This window comes from Impatiens glandulifera, chromosome 1, assembly GCF_907164915.1.
Source record: "Impatiens glandulifera chromosome 1, dImpGla2.1, whole genome shotgun sequence".
Lineage (NCBI taxonomy): Eukaryota > Viridiplantae > Streptophyta > Magnoliopsida > Ericales > Balsaminaceae > Impatiens > Impatiens glandulifera.
Genome location: NC_061862.1, coordinates 64,541,977 through 64,555,674, shown reverse-complemented (window position 1 = coordinate 64,555,674; position 13,698 = coordinate 64,541,977). Strand labels below are relative to the sequence as shown.

At 30.8% G+C, this 13,698-nt stretch overlaps 2 pseudogenes; both read left to right on the top strand.

The window, feature by feature from the left end:
- Positions 1-2,614: 2,614 nt before the first annotated feature.
- Positions 2,615-5,164, top strand: LOC124930206 (annotated as a pseudogene).
- A 164-nt stretch (positions 5,165-5,328) lies between these two features.
- LOC124930199 lies at positions 5,329-9,295 on the top strand (annotated as a pseudogene).
- The last annotated feature ends 4,403 nt before the right edge of the window (positions 9,296-13,698 follow it).

Here is a 13,698-nt window from a genome sequence, read left to right as displayed (position 1 = left end):
GATGGAGCATGAAGATGGAGCCACTTTCTATAAACAAAATGGATTTTAAAGAGTTTTGTGCGGGTGCAATAAGTGTGTATCAGCTTGAAGTTGTTGAAGGGATACTATGTTTCCCAATGGAATAACTTCCTGATCTTGTATCAACTCCCTCCTATTTTCTCATCTCAAGAAAATAATCTATCACATTATTTTATCTCATTTTTTAATCTGTCTGTAACTAAGTTTAGTTTCCTTATATAATGTAACATTATAATGTTTGGAAACTAAACTTAGTTACAGACAGATCAATTTACCTTTGGATCCTTATTCATGATTGTATGATCAGAAGCACTAATATTCTTTGTGCCACTTTAATTTCAATGAATTAGAATAAAATTTACTGTCCTATAGACTGGTGCCTTTTTTGTTTGTTTGTTACTCTTTGCACTTGATTGCAAGAAATCATAAGAGTCAGCTAGCACAAGTACCTTCATATGTGAGTCAATATCCATTTATCTCGTAGAAGATACTTAATACAGCAAAATGCAAGTGAACCACCAAATTAAACGACATCATTTACCATGACTATGTGAACTGAGTGTCTCCATCTCAATTGGTTTTAAAATTTACCTTTGAATCCTTATTCATAATTGTGATCAGAAGCACTAATATTCTCTAAGGCACATTAATTAAATGAATTAGAATAATTCTTAGAGTCTTGTAGACTGGTGCCTATTTTGGTTGTTTCTCTTTGCACCTGATTGCAAGAAATCATAGGAGTCAGCACAACCTTCATCTGTGAGTCAATATCCATTTATCCCCTATTCCTCAAACCTTCTACACTAAATGTGGTATAATATACTTAATATAGCAATGCAAGTGAACCAAATTAAAGGCCTGGCATTGACTTTAGAAAGAAACTGCCAAATTAGATTATGAAAGGCAAGAGACATTCAAGGTGGTGTAACCGTCAGTATTTGTGTTATAGAGAAATGCACTTTTGTTCTGTAAAAGGAACAATGTATAGGATTTAGTATGACAACACATTATATAGTATAATATTTTTCTTATTATTTAGGTGATGATTTCCGTCAACATTAAATAACATAAAAGGTAAATGGGGTTACAACAACACTGATGGTGCATACTGAGCCTCTCATAAACATGTGTCATCCACATTCATGCTACTAACTTAATTGAAGTTGTTTTATGAGATCTAATCGCTCCAACTTCATCTCATGTTGGAGATTAGATGCCATCCTTAGGATGAGATCCAATGATCAAAAAGAAATGAAACTCTTTCTTCCGTAAGAGTAAACTAAGATCCTTGTCCGTGAGTGTAATTTGTTTACATAGTGTTGCATTATTATGATATGAAATAGGTATGTGGACATAAAAGGGTCATCTGAAGAGTTAGGGTATTGGTTAGATTAGAATGAGCAGATTAGATAGGATTAGAGTTCTTTTAGAATTACACTACCTATTAGTATATATATTATCAGATCATTGAAAAGTTCTCTAATGGTCTCATCTTCTCTTATCCTTTTCAATCTAAAAAAATAATCATTATCATTGGTATTAGAGCTAAATTCCCCGTGCTTTTAGAAAGGAGGGAATCAGACAACAAGCAGAGTTATATGAGGCACTCTGTCTTCGTCGTCGTCGCATAGGCTTACGTACCATTTGAGGTAACATGAAGTTAATTTATCAATTATATATATACAAAATTTTGAGACTGAATTTTTAGTTGTTATAGAAGTTAATTAATTATTGGATGAATAAATTAATCAAATGTTATAAGTTTATGAATTTTTAGTTGTTATATCCAAACAAAATCTCAGCTAGCTAATATTTTTTAGCTCTTCGGTTAGATGATCATAGTGTTTATATCCAAACATAATCTCAGCAACCTAACTAACTAGTTGTATATATATATAAACCTAATTAAATAATCTTTAACTCTTCAGTTAGATGATTCATCATAGTGCTTATATAGCTGCTCATAATTGTATTCTTCTTGGAATTCTTTCATAATATAATCTTATTCTTTGAGTATGTTTAGTTGACTCTAGGGTATTCTGAAACTTGGAATTCATTTCTGTATTAAGAAAGAAAGAGTAAATCATTAGTATAATTGGAAATGAACCAGTTCTGTATTTGATTTTTTTTCTTATTTGTATGGATATGAAATGTAGTAAGCTAGCTAATTTTATATAGAATATATTAATAGGTTAATCTGGATTTTTTTTTGTTGTTGTTACAGGCTTCAGAATAAAGGTGCCATAATTGGAGACGGGTTTGATGGAAGGACATCAAACAAATGGACATTAAGAAGTATTGACGAGATCGAGCAAGTTAAAAGATTGATTCGGATTCTTCCAATTTTTCTGACCACCATCTTTTTCTTTGTCCCGACTTTAGTTCACAACGATTACATGGTGGTTCAAGTACATACGATGAACCACCATCAAATTTCATTCACAATTCTCCTTCTAGTTCTGAACAGCAATCCCGTGATCACAGTTTCACTGTCAATCATCTTCTATGATCGGGTTGCTGTTCATATTTTCAGTAGGCTGACCCGCGTCACACTCCTCCGTAGGATTGTGGTCGGATTTTCATTCTCTTTTTATCGATGGTGGTGGCAGCCGTAATGGAGGGTGTCTCGCGTGCAGCGGCTGGAGGGATTTCTATCTTTTGGCTCACTCCCCAGCTGATATTTGTGGGCATCGCCAATGCCATTGGAGTAATTGGCCTAATGTATTTTTTTCATGAGGAATGCCCGTAAAGTATGGGTACGAATTCGATATCCATGGTATATTTAATCCAAGCAATGGCTCTATGCTTCAGTATCGGATTACTCGAAGTTTGCGACCGCTGATTTTCTGGAAAAACCCTAGACGTAGTTTATTTTTATATATTGTTAGCAGTCATATCTGCTATCAGTATAATAATCTACGTGGGTCTGTCTAGAAAATATCACCCTCGAATTTCTCCTGCCGCCGAGTTAGATTTACTACCTAGTGCTACACACATTCAGCACGGATCTTCTGATAATGAGTGGGGGGACAACGGAAGAGTTGTCTCAGATGATGTTGATATTAATGATTGTGGATCTGGAGGAGGAGAGGCAGATGGTGCGATCGTGGATCATATCACCTTCCCGTCGCGCACAGATTATTTGGTGGTCGAGGAGGAGGATCATCGTCCCACGTTTCTTTTTTTTTATTTGTTTTATTTTGATAGGTCGTGTTATTTTTTATTTTTTGTAGGTGTTTAGCTTATTTTATGTATAGTTAGTTATCTACCAATGTAATGAATTAATGAGTTACTAGTTTGTATTTTATCTTATGGTACAGAGGAGATAGTTATGTTTACAGTCGCCTAATTGATGTAGTTATATGAGGCATAGAACTTATTTAGAAGCTGGTATTTGTCTCAATATCTATCACAATCTCATCTAGTATTTGTCTCAATATATATCACAATCTCAATATGTTTCCCAGTGACTGCTTTGTAGCTGCTGGAGTTAGCTTTTGTGCAGATGTGGCTGAGCTAGAACCTGTAAGTAGTTTGATGTTTTGAGATGTGTCCCTTTGATGGTTGAGTTGTTTCCCTTTTCTAATTATCTCTCTATTGCTCCCCTATCACTATATCCCTTTGACACCAACTTATGGTTGCATTTTTTCACTTGTCATTAATTCTTGTGATTTTTACATATTGTGGTTTTTTTGTTGATATCACTAAGTTACCGATATAGTGATGTGTAAGCAGGGAATGATGTGGGTGCAGCATTTGATTTCAGTGAAGAGCTTTTGTTTATTTTACATTCTGTTGCTTTTTGTTGATATCACTAAGTTACCTATATAGTGATGTGTAAGCAGGGAATGATGTGGGTGAGGCATGTGTTTTGTTAAGCTTTTGTTTTGATGATGAAAAAAATGTCAACAATATATCTGATGTCTTAAAGACATGGACTTATCTGCTTAAAGAGTATTGTAACCATTGGCTACTACCAGCTTTCAAGTTTAACTTTTGTAACCATTTTATAAGATTGTCTTATATCTTAGTTACTTATTCTAGTGAATATCTTCAATCATTAATGTTTTATTCAATTAAATTTTGTTGTTAAATTTGTGCAGTGATTTAAGTAACAACAATCTTGACAATGATATACCTTATCAGTTACCGCCAAATGTAAAGCAGTTGTAAGTTTCTATTTTTTTTCTTTTTTGCTCTGCGGTTTGGATAATAATTTACTTGCAATTTTCAGAAATCTTGGGGGAAATGGCTTCACTGGGAGTATTCCTTATTCAATATCTCTGATGACTTCCCTTGTATACATGTAACTCAAGTCCACTCTTCATTTTCAATACTCTTCATATTCTCTGATGACATTGTCACAATATTTTCTTTATTTTTTTATATATTTAATCGTGTTCTTCTTCTTTATCATTGGAGTACAGAAATCTTGGACACAATCAATTACAGGGACAATCAAATGACATATTTGGACAACTTTCAAAACATTCCACTTTGTAAGATATCTCATGTTTCTTTGCTATATAAACAAATAGAGAATATGGTACAGAAATGATTGACCAAGAGTTATCATTGTATATATAGATTTTCATCGTCTTAAATAGAGCCACACATTACAATATCTCTATAAAATTTATAGGAGTATGCCAGTGAGGAAGACTAAAATACCCACTAAAACGAACCCTAAATTGATTATACATGCATTGTAATGTATATAGATTTTGAATTTTGTATATAAATTTTGAATTTTGAGACTAGAGGTTATTGAGAAGATAAAGGCTTTAGCCCTATTCATTTAATGCTTTTTCAGGGATCTCTCATTTAATTCTTTAACTGGAAATCTTTCTCAGAGTATGAGTTCCCTTACCAGTATGACAAATATGTAAGTTTAGAATACTCTTCAAATTACATTATAGTTTATGTTCATTATTGTTTGTTTGATTATTCACTTATGATTATAAACAGGTATCTTCAGAATAACCAATTCACTTCACTGGCACTATTGATGTTTTCTCCAATCTCCCCCTTCAAAATTTGTTAGTTATTTTGAACTCAAATATATATCAGATCTCCTTAACTTAGCCCCAAATACAATTTCCTTGATTTTATTAGGAATATTGAAAATAATCGTTTTTTCGGCTAGATTCTAGTACCGTTGGCATCCATCAATATCCAGTAGGCACTCTTGATAAGAAAATAATCGAAAAAACTTCATCTTTTATAAACTTAAGAATTTGAATTGTAACAGGCAAGGTGACAACTTGTTGAACTCCGGACCTGCACCATTATGGATTGATCGTAACGCTTATGGCAATATGCAATTGGAGTTCTTACATGTCAAATAGCTCAAATTTGGTGAAACTGTTGAATTCAGCTCAAATGTGCAATGTGTTCCATCCATATTGTCACGGGCTCAGTCTTTTCACTAACGATCCGTGCGGCACTAGTTACGATCTTCGCAAGAACAAGTAACTAGTCAGCCTTACTCAACGCAATACTCGGCGTTTAATAGAATTGACACAAGAATTCTAGAGAGAGAGTAACTCTTACAAAGAATAGTATTATATTACACGAATACTTGGTGATTTACAATGTAATACCTCAAATGTATTTATATGACTAATTTTAGCTATTACATTAATGACACTAATTTAGGGATTCCTTCTAATTGTCAATCAGTGATGGACTAATCAAGGACATTCCTTTTAAGTATCAATTAGTGATGCGCTAATCAAGGACATGCCTTTCAACTCTCAATTAGTGATGCATCAATCAAGCACCTGCCTTCCAGCTAAAATCCTCCTTGTGTTGGGCTTAAGCGGGCTTAAGCCTCCTCCTCTTCTTGGGCCATGAATATTGGGTCGTGACATTCTCCTTAAACCTCCTCTTCATGGGCCAGGAAGATTGGGCTGTGACAATATGGACCTACAATAAACTATTACAGCCTCTTGATTTTTTGGTTTAGGGCTTTACATTAAGGTATGGTTGCACACGATGATATTTTGACTAAATCACACGTTTTATTTTTCTACTTAAATAATGTGGCATGCAAATGATATATAATTACCTAGTGATTTCATATTATTAGGGTGTTGGATAAAAATAAATATTAAGTGTTGATGTTGAATACTGAATTTTAAGTAAAGAATTAGTTAAGTTTGTGGAAATAAGATGTTGAATAAACCAAATAATTATTTGAATTTTAAGTAAGTGCTTGATATGGAAGTGTTTGATAAGATATGAGGCTAATGTAGAGAAAATATTTTAAAACTATTTTACCCTTCTAGAGATGTAATTTGCTTAATTTCATTTCTGTTTGGTTGGAGTGAAGAACTTGCCGCAGCTCCTGGAATTAATAAGAAAACAAGGTTTAATGTTTACAGTTATCTTTTGTACGCTCTTCTCATGCTTACTGAAAAAATAAGTGATTTTTAGTAACAATTATAAAAAAAAAACTTAATTCAAAACTGATAAGTTGTGATGCATTATGTGTCACACTCTTGTTAATTAGCAGTAATACATTTAATTGTGCCCCTTTTCTTCCTTGCTTTGTATGGATCATATTTTATGGTAATGTGGAGTTTTAATATTTATAGTGTGCACATTTCAGGCTATTAATTCATCTGGTGTGAAGAAAGATGATGTCTTCCTTGCTGATGTCAATACACAGCTAAAGAACAAGAATATCAACACTGATATTAAAGTGGACACAAATCTAATGTGAGTTCTTTGGTATACTTTTCTTAGAATGTCATCTTTATACGTTGCAGTAGATATTGTAACTTGACGAATGCGTTGACAATTTTTTTAAACTGAATAATCTAACATGTAAATGGAAATGATCGTCATATTACTTAGTTGCAGTATGAAAATCTCTTCTTGATGCATTCCAGGTCTTTGTGTTTAGTATGCTCTACTACTGGTTCAATTTAATTTATTTTGGTACTTTTCACAAAATTTACTACAAGATATTGTGTTTTATTTTGTTAACTAGTTGAATAATAATGGAAATTTATATCAAATTTTCAATTGATCACATTGGATTCTAGTTTTGATTTTCCTCATATAAATGAAGAATACTTTGCTTGATGATGTGATGATCTTGCTTGGTATAATAATGGTGATGAATTATGCTGGGCACATTTCATGTGTTGTTTTTCATATCTGCAGCTGGAATTTTCTATTCTTTGTAAGAAGTTATTTGATACTATAACCTATTTGAAAGTTGGTATTTTATCACAATTATGATCACGTTAGGAAATCGTTAAAGCTCAAATTGAAAGTTTTTATATTCGTTTGGTATAAGATTTTTTTGTAACATCATTCAAATTATAGTGTGATTTTTGTAATTTCATTCAGGAAACAAATTTTCTAGCTCATCCAAATTCTAGTGTAATTTTGTGTTCATCAAAATATAGAGATTTTTCTTGATTATGATCAGATTATTGGTTGGATCGTGATCCATATTATTTTCTAAATTATTGTAATTTATGACAAACATAACAAGGGTAGATATTTCGGTTAATCATTAACATAACATAATGGTATAACAAAACAGCCCAATTTGAAAATTTGATCCATAAAGTTCATATACTTTGAACTACTATAATGGTTGGTATAACAAAACAACCCAATTTGAAAATTTGATCCATAAAGTTCATATACTTTGAACTACTATAAATTCGAATGACATGTGAATTGAAATGGAAGTAACATTTCAAAGCCTAATGTGTTTAATGCATTTTTGTGCCATTGTAAGTTAACATCATATATTGTATGTTTAGTTAATAAATTTCCTTAACTGTATTTTTTTTTTGTGAGATTAATCTGTTGTAATTCTTTGTTTGTATGCTAAGCACTTTTCTTCTTAATATTATTTTTATTCATGTCATGATATTTCTGAAGCATTTGACAATGTTTGGTAATGTTGAGCTTTTTACAACCATAACAGATGATGAAGTTACTCCTGGTCCGAAGACTATCTTAAGTTTCAGGTTTCCGATCAGAGCTCTGAAAGGTAAATGAAGCCTTTGAATTTTCATTTAGAGTTTTTCATGGATCAATTTTGTTAACATGTTGTCCATCTTTTTTTTTATGGATTAATTCAAATAACCCCTAATTGGACAATACATATAAAAAAATCAATTATCTCATATCCCATATCAAACATTTTTTTATGTTTAAATCGAATTTTTATAAAAAAAAATATCCCCCACTAGTTCAACATTTTGTTGATCAATTGTATATCATATATGTCTCTTCATTTGGATTATGCTTTTGATGATTAAATGTCAATTTCTCACAGTTGGAAGTTTAATACATGCATGATTATGCAAAGGTAAGCTCAAGCATAAGCTTGACAGCAAATCCTTAGTCAACTTCTCTGGTGTTATTGGTACAAATGTTCTTTCCATTGGAACATATTTATCTTTTGATAGCAAGGAGGGGCTCTTAATAAATACAACGGTGGATTGAGCTATACAAACTCAGACCTTATTGCATCTTTGAGCCTGTGAGTAATTTATTTCCGTTTGGTTTGTTATATATCGTCGTTTTGATTTAATGACCTTTGTATTTGATAGTTTAAAAAGGAAAAGAAGTCACTTTTGATTCAAATTTAATTATCATTTTTTTATTAATTCAGTTAATAATTTGACATGCCCTCCACATATCAAAACATTAAGTCATTTAGTGTTATCTGGATTAAATCTAATTATTTGAAAAGAGTCTTATTTGTTGATGAGAAGTTAATTATTCGTGTTAAATGATCAAAATATTATTAGAATTTGATATTTTTAAAAGGTTAACTTTAGTCTCTAGGAGAATAAGGAGTTGCAAAATTTGTTTCAAGTTGATTTAAGAACTTAATATTGTTAACCAATGTAATCAATGTTTTAATGATTTTTGTTTTGTGTATGACGTAGGAATGACAAGGGTGACTCCCTGAGCGCATCGTACTACCATACGATTATCCCTTTAACTCACAGATTCTCGACCAATGAGAACACAATAAACATTGGAACCCAACACACTCTCGATCCTTTAACCTCGGTTAAGGCAAGAGTTAACAATTTCGGAAAGGCAAATGCCCTCATTCAGCATGAATGGCGTCCAAATCACTTCTTATAATCTCTGGAGAAGTGGACACCAACCAAGTTTATCGATAAGAGTGCTAAATTTGGTCTGGCTTTGGCACTCAAACCTTAAGTAGTAGCCAACATGAGAGACCTCCAATAATAAGTTAGATGGCGTACCCTTTTCTATATATGTTATTTTGTAGCTCTCACTTAGACAATAACAAATTAATATTTTTTATCCTTGTAAGGAGACAAAATTAGAATTGGATTTGAGTTTCAGATTCCAAATTCTACTTGAAATAAGAAGTTGGAATATAAATTTAATGTAATTGGATGTTTATGGGTTTTTTAAAGTGTTAGTTTCATCTCATCGTTTCTTACTCTGGAGTTACAATTCTATAATTTTTTTAGAACACGAATTATGTCACAGATTATTTAATATATTACATTTGTTGAAAGACTAGACTATCTATTGAATGAGTCTTTGATCTATTTTATTTCCCTTAGGTATAAGGTATCTCACTCAGATATTAGAGAATAAGTAAAGAATAGGGTTAGGATATGAAATGAATATTGAATAGTCTGAATTCTTTCCATTAGGTCTCAGTTCTATGTAAACAATATTGACTCATTTAACATTTTTTTATGTTTTAAATAGGTTAATAATGTGTAATTGAGTGTTTGATCAAAATATATTGAGCTACTATAATTTAGGTTAAATATGTTATATCTATGTTAAAAATGTCAACATCATGTTTAATCAAGTTAAATTGTCATCATTTTAATTTGGGAAAATTATATTAAACAAAAAAAACTTTAATAAACATGTCAAATTATAATCTAATTTAAATTGGACAAAAACGAGTTAGTTAAGAATACCATTCTTTGAAATTATAAAACCATGCTCATTTGATTTGATTTCTATACAAATTTGATCAATTTAACTATAGTTTTAATTATTAAACAAACAAAATAATTAGAGCTGAACTCCAATTTACATTGGACTCATCCTAAGCATAACATATATTATGAATTTTATGCACATATCTAGTTGTTATTTAAATTAAAAAGTAAATATTCGTTATGTTTAATAATACAAGTATATATTATACAGTATAATTAGAATGCAGTATTTTAAGATGATATTGTAATATTATGATTGAAAATATCTAATTATTTTTGTTTTAAAAGTTAAAGTATTTTGTGACCTTATAATTAGGAAACATTAATTTCACGGATTTGAAAGAGAAAATTATTATAATAAAGTTTTTTATTTACACTTACCTTTTTTCTATGCAAATATGTTAATTTATCACTACTTACCTATCAAAAATTTAATTTCATCCCAACCAAACAAGATTACATTGATATACAATCATATAAAAATTAACTAATAAAAATATATTTCATAAGATTTTCACAACATATAATCTTACAAAATATATACAGCTTCAATATGGTCATTAATGTTATTCTTCTTAAAGTTTGATCACCCATTATTTTTTTAAGTTCTTGTCGTTTCTCAGCTTCTTTCTGGACAAAATAAAAACCTTATCACAATGAAATCCCCCATTCAGCAACTTTTCATCGTCTAAATAATCAAAATAGGTAAGCTGAATGATCAAACCCAAATTTCTATCAGCATGTTCAAGCTCAGGATCCTGAAATTCCATAGTAACCAACCCAATATGAGCCACAATGTACTACATGGAGGTAAATAAAATAAAAATTATAAAATGAAGAAAGCATCTTATATCCATCAAATCATCAAGATCAACCTCCTGATTAATGAAACTAGAAGCTTGTCCCTTCTCTTGTTCCAATATTTCCTATTTGATCATTCAAGTGAGTAAAAACATATTTCTTTAGCCCAAGAAATTACATTCACCACACTGCATAAGATTATTTCTAAATCATGACCCAGAATATAATGTGGGATTGTAATCACCATTATCTACCACACCTTTTGATTTTTACTAAATCTAATCTAATTTCAATGTTGAAATAAAAATGAAATAAAAGAAAACCTGCTTGTTCGTCTAGGAATATTCGACCATGTACTCATAAGCGTCCTCCTCGGTAGTAACCCTAGTTTCCGAGCCTTCAACGGGGAGAGCAAAGGAATCCATGACTATGATGGTGTCTATGTAAGTCTTCTCTTGCATAAGGCCCATGATCTCGATGGTGCCGCCGGAGTGGGCGTGAACAACCATCTTCAAAAGAGCGAGAGCAGAAATCTTGACATGCTTGAAGTAGTGAGGGTCGTTAGTTCTGAGCATCATCTTCGTAATTGAAGATCGAGTCAAATGATGGTCGCGATAGAAGAAGAAATTAGAGGTTGCGTAAGAAGAAGAGATTCAGAGAGTGTGCGGCAGAAGAAGAGAAGAGAAGTAATTATTGGTCACACTGAAAAATACAAATTGTTCAATTAATTTATTAGTAATATCTTTTTCTAAAGTGTCCCTCCCCCAAAATAATATTATAATTTTTCATGAATCATTTTTTTTAATAAAAAGTTATTAAATTTATGAATATATAAAATAATTTCTACTTTAGAGTATTTTTAAAAGGGCGAATAACAACAATTTGTTGCCACTTGCCATGACGTGGGAGAAGGACCGGTGACAAATAAATCAAATTACTTTATCGAAAATCATCCATTAATCATACTTTACAAAGGTTAAAAAAAAAAAAGAAAAAAAATCTTAAATGAATTATGAATAAAAGAAATTTTAACACAAGATAAACAGTCTAAACTAAATATTTCTTAAAAAAATCACAACAATTACCATATTTGCGCTATATTATAAGGTTTTAAACAAAACTCCAATAATAATTCTGTCAAAAACATAAAAACATACCGTAACTAAGTTTGTCATCTTCAAATCTGAGTTTTTTTACTTCTTCAAAATCGGAGCTTTTTGACCCTAAAGAAGTTCATTCCGAACCTGGAGAAGCAACATCCCTAACTGCTCCAGATCCATGTAGCATTAAAACAGTAGAAGATTTAGAAGAAGCTTCAATCTCTTTCATTCTGTCAAAATATTGTGTGACACAATTTGTGTCACAAGAACCATGTCTATCACATCTTTAGTAATTGTACCAGGAACATTGTAGGAGAATGTAATCACACTATCTCTAAAGACCATCAACGATGAGTACTTGTCTCTGCCTAGTGATACTGAGTCCAGATAAGTACTTTGATTTTTCTTCTTCACATTTAATGTTCATCATGATCAAGGAAAAAGTATTTAAAACATTTATATATACAAATGAAACAGTAGGTTAGAAAATATAATTTGTATACCAAAATATGATAATCCAAAAATATCACAAATTTAAAAAATTTGGATCATAATTTAACAAATAATCTAATCATGTATGATACAGAGAAAGTGTATACCAGATGAAATGCAAGCTTAAACTATAATTTGGACCATGATCAAAAATAGTTTGATAATAAAATAAATTAAAATAAAGTTACTAAAATCACACTATAATTATGCTCGTAATCCACAAAATCATATCATTAATAAACGCAAATAAAAAAATCAAATATTTTCAGTTTAACTTTGGTAATTTTCCAATTAAATAGTGATTGTGATAAAACTCTGGTTTTCAAATTAGACTAAAAAAATATAACCAATGAAATCAATTATCAATAACAAACGTGAATATTCACCTGCGCATTTATCTCGTTCGATGCCCTCTTCACCTGTGCATTCGGCTCAATATCGACAATTAGTTTGAACAATTTCATACCCGTAAACAGACCTATCCCACAAAGATTGGAATGGAAAAGAAAAGAAAAGCATGATTCAGCCATATAACTTTTATTTTCCTTGAAATAAGATACTCATTCTTCTATTCAAATTCAGAATCCATTTCCATCTTTGGAACACTAGCTCTAATAACTGAAATTCATACAGAAATAAGGATGATAATTTTTAATAAGCATATAATACTTATACAAAAAAGTTATGTAGCACCCTCTTTGAGTTTTACCATAAAAAATTTAGGCCTGAATTTGTGCTTTGTAGAAAGTCGTCAGAAACTTTGTTTGTCAAATACTGAATAGGTGCAACAACCGTCACAAAAACATTATCTTGAAACAAACACAATTAAAAAAATAATAAAAATTTTTTTATCCCGAAACAAACACAATCATCAAGTTTAATAGTGAATTTCAAAAGAACAAACATAACAACATTACACCTTGGTGTTTTAGTTTGGTAGCGAGCGTCAATATTCTATTCTGTACACGAATGGATAAAGTTCCAACTAATTGTTTTGCCCCACACAATAGACATATAGACTTTTTTTTTTAACAATAATATATATTATTAAATTAAGGGCCCTTAAATTAATAATATTATATTCAGTATAATTTTTATTTAAATTCTCCATGCTTCAAGTTAGCCACTTTACAAATCAATCATCCACTTTTTTTTTACTTTCCTAGCTACAAAGTTAAAATTTCTGCAACACCTAATGAATATAATTTTATTTTATTTTTGTATTTTTTGTAATGTTGTAATAAAAATACAAATTTCAGGTTCTATTTTTATTAATACTATTAAATTTAAAATGTGGGAATACG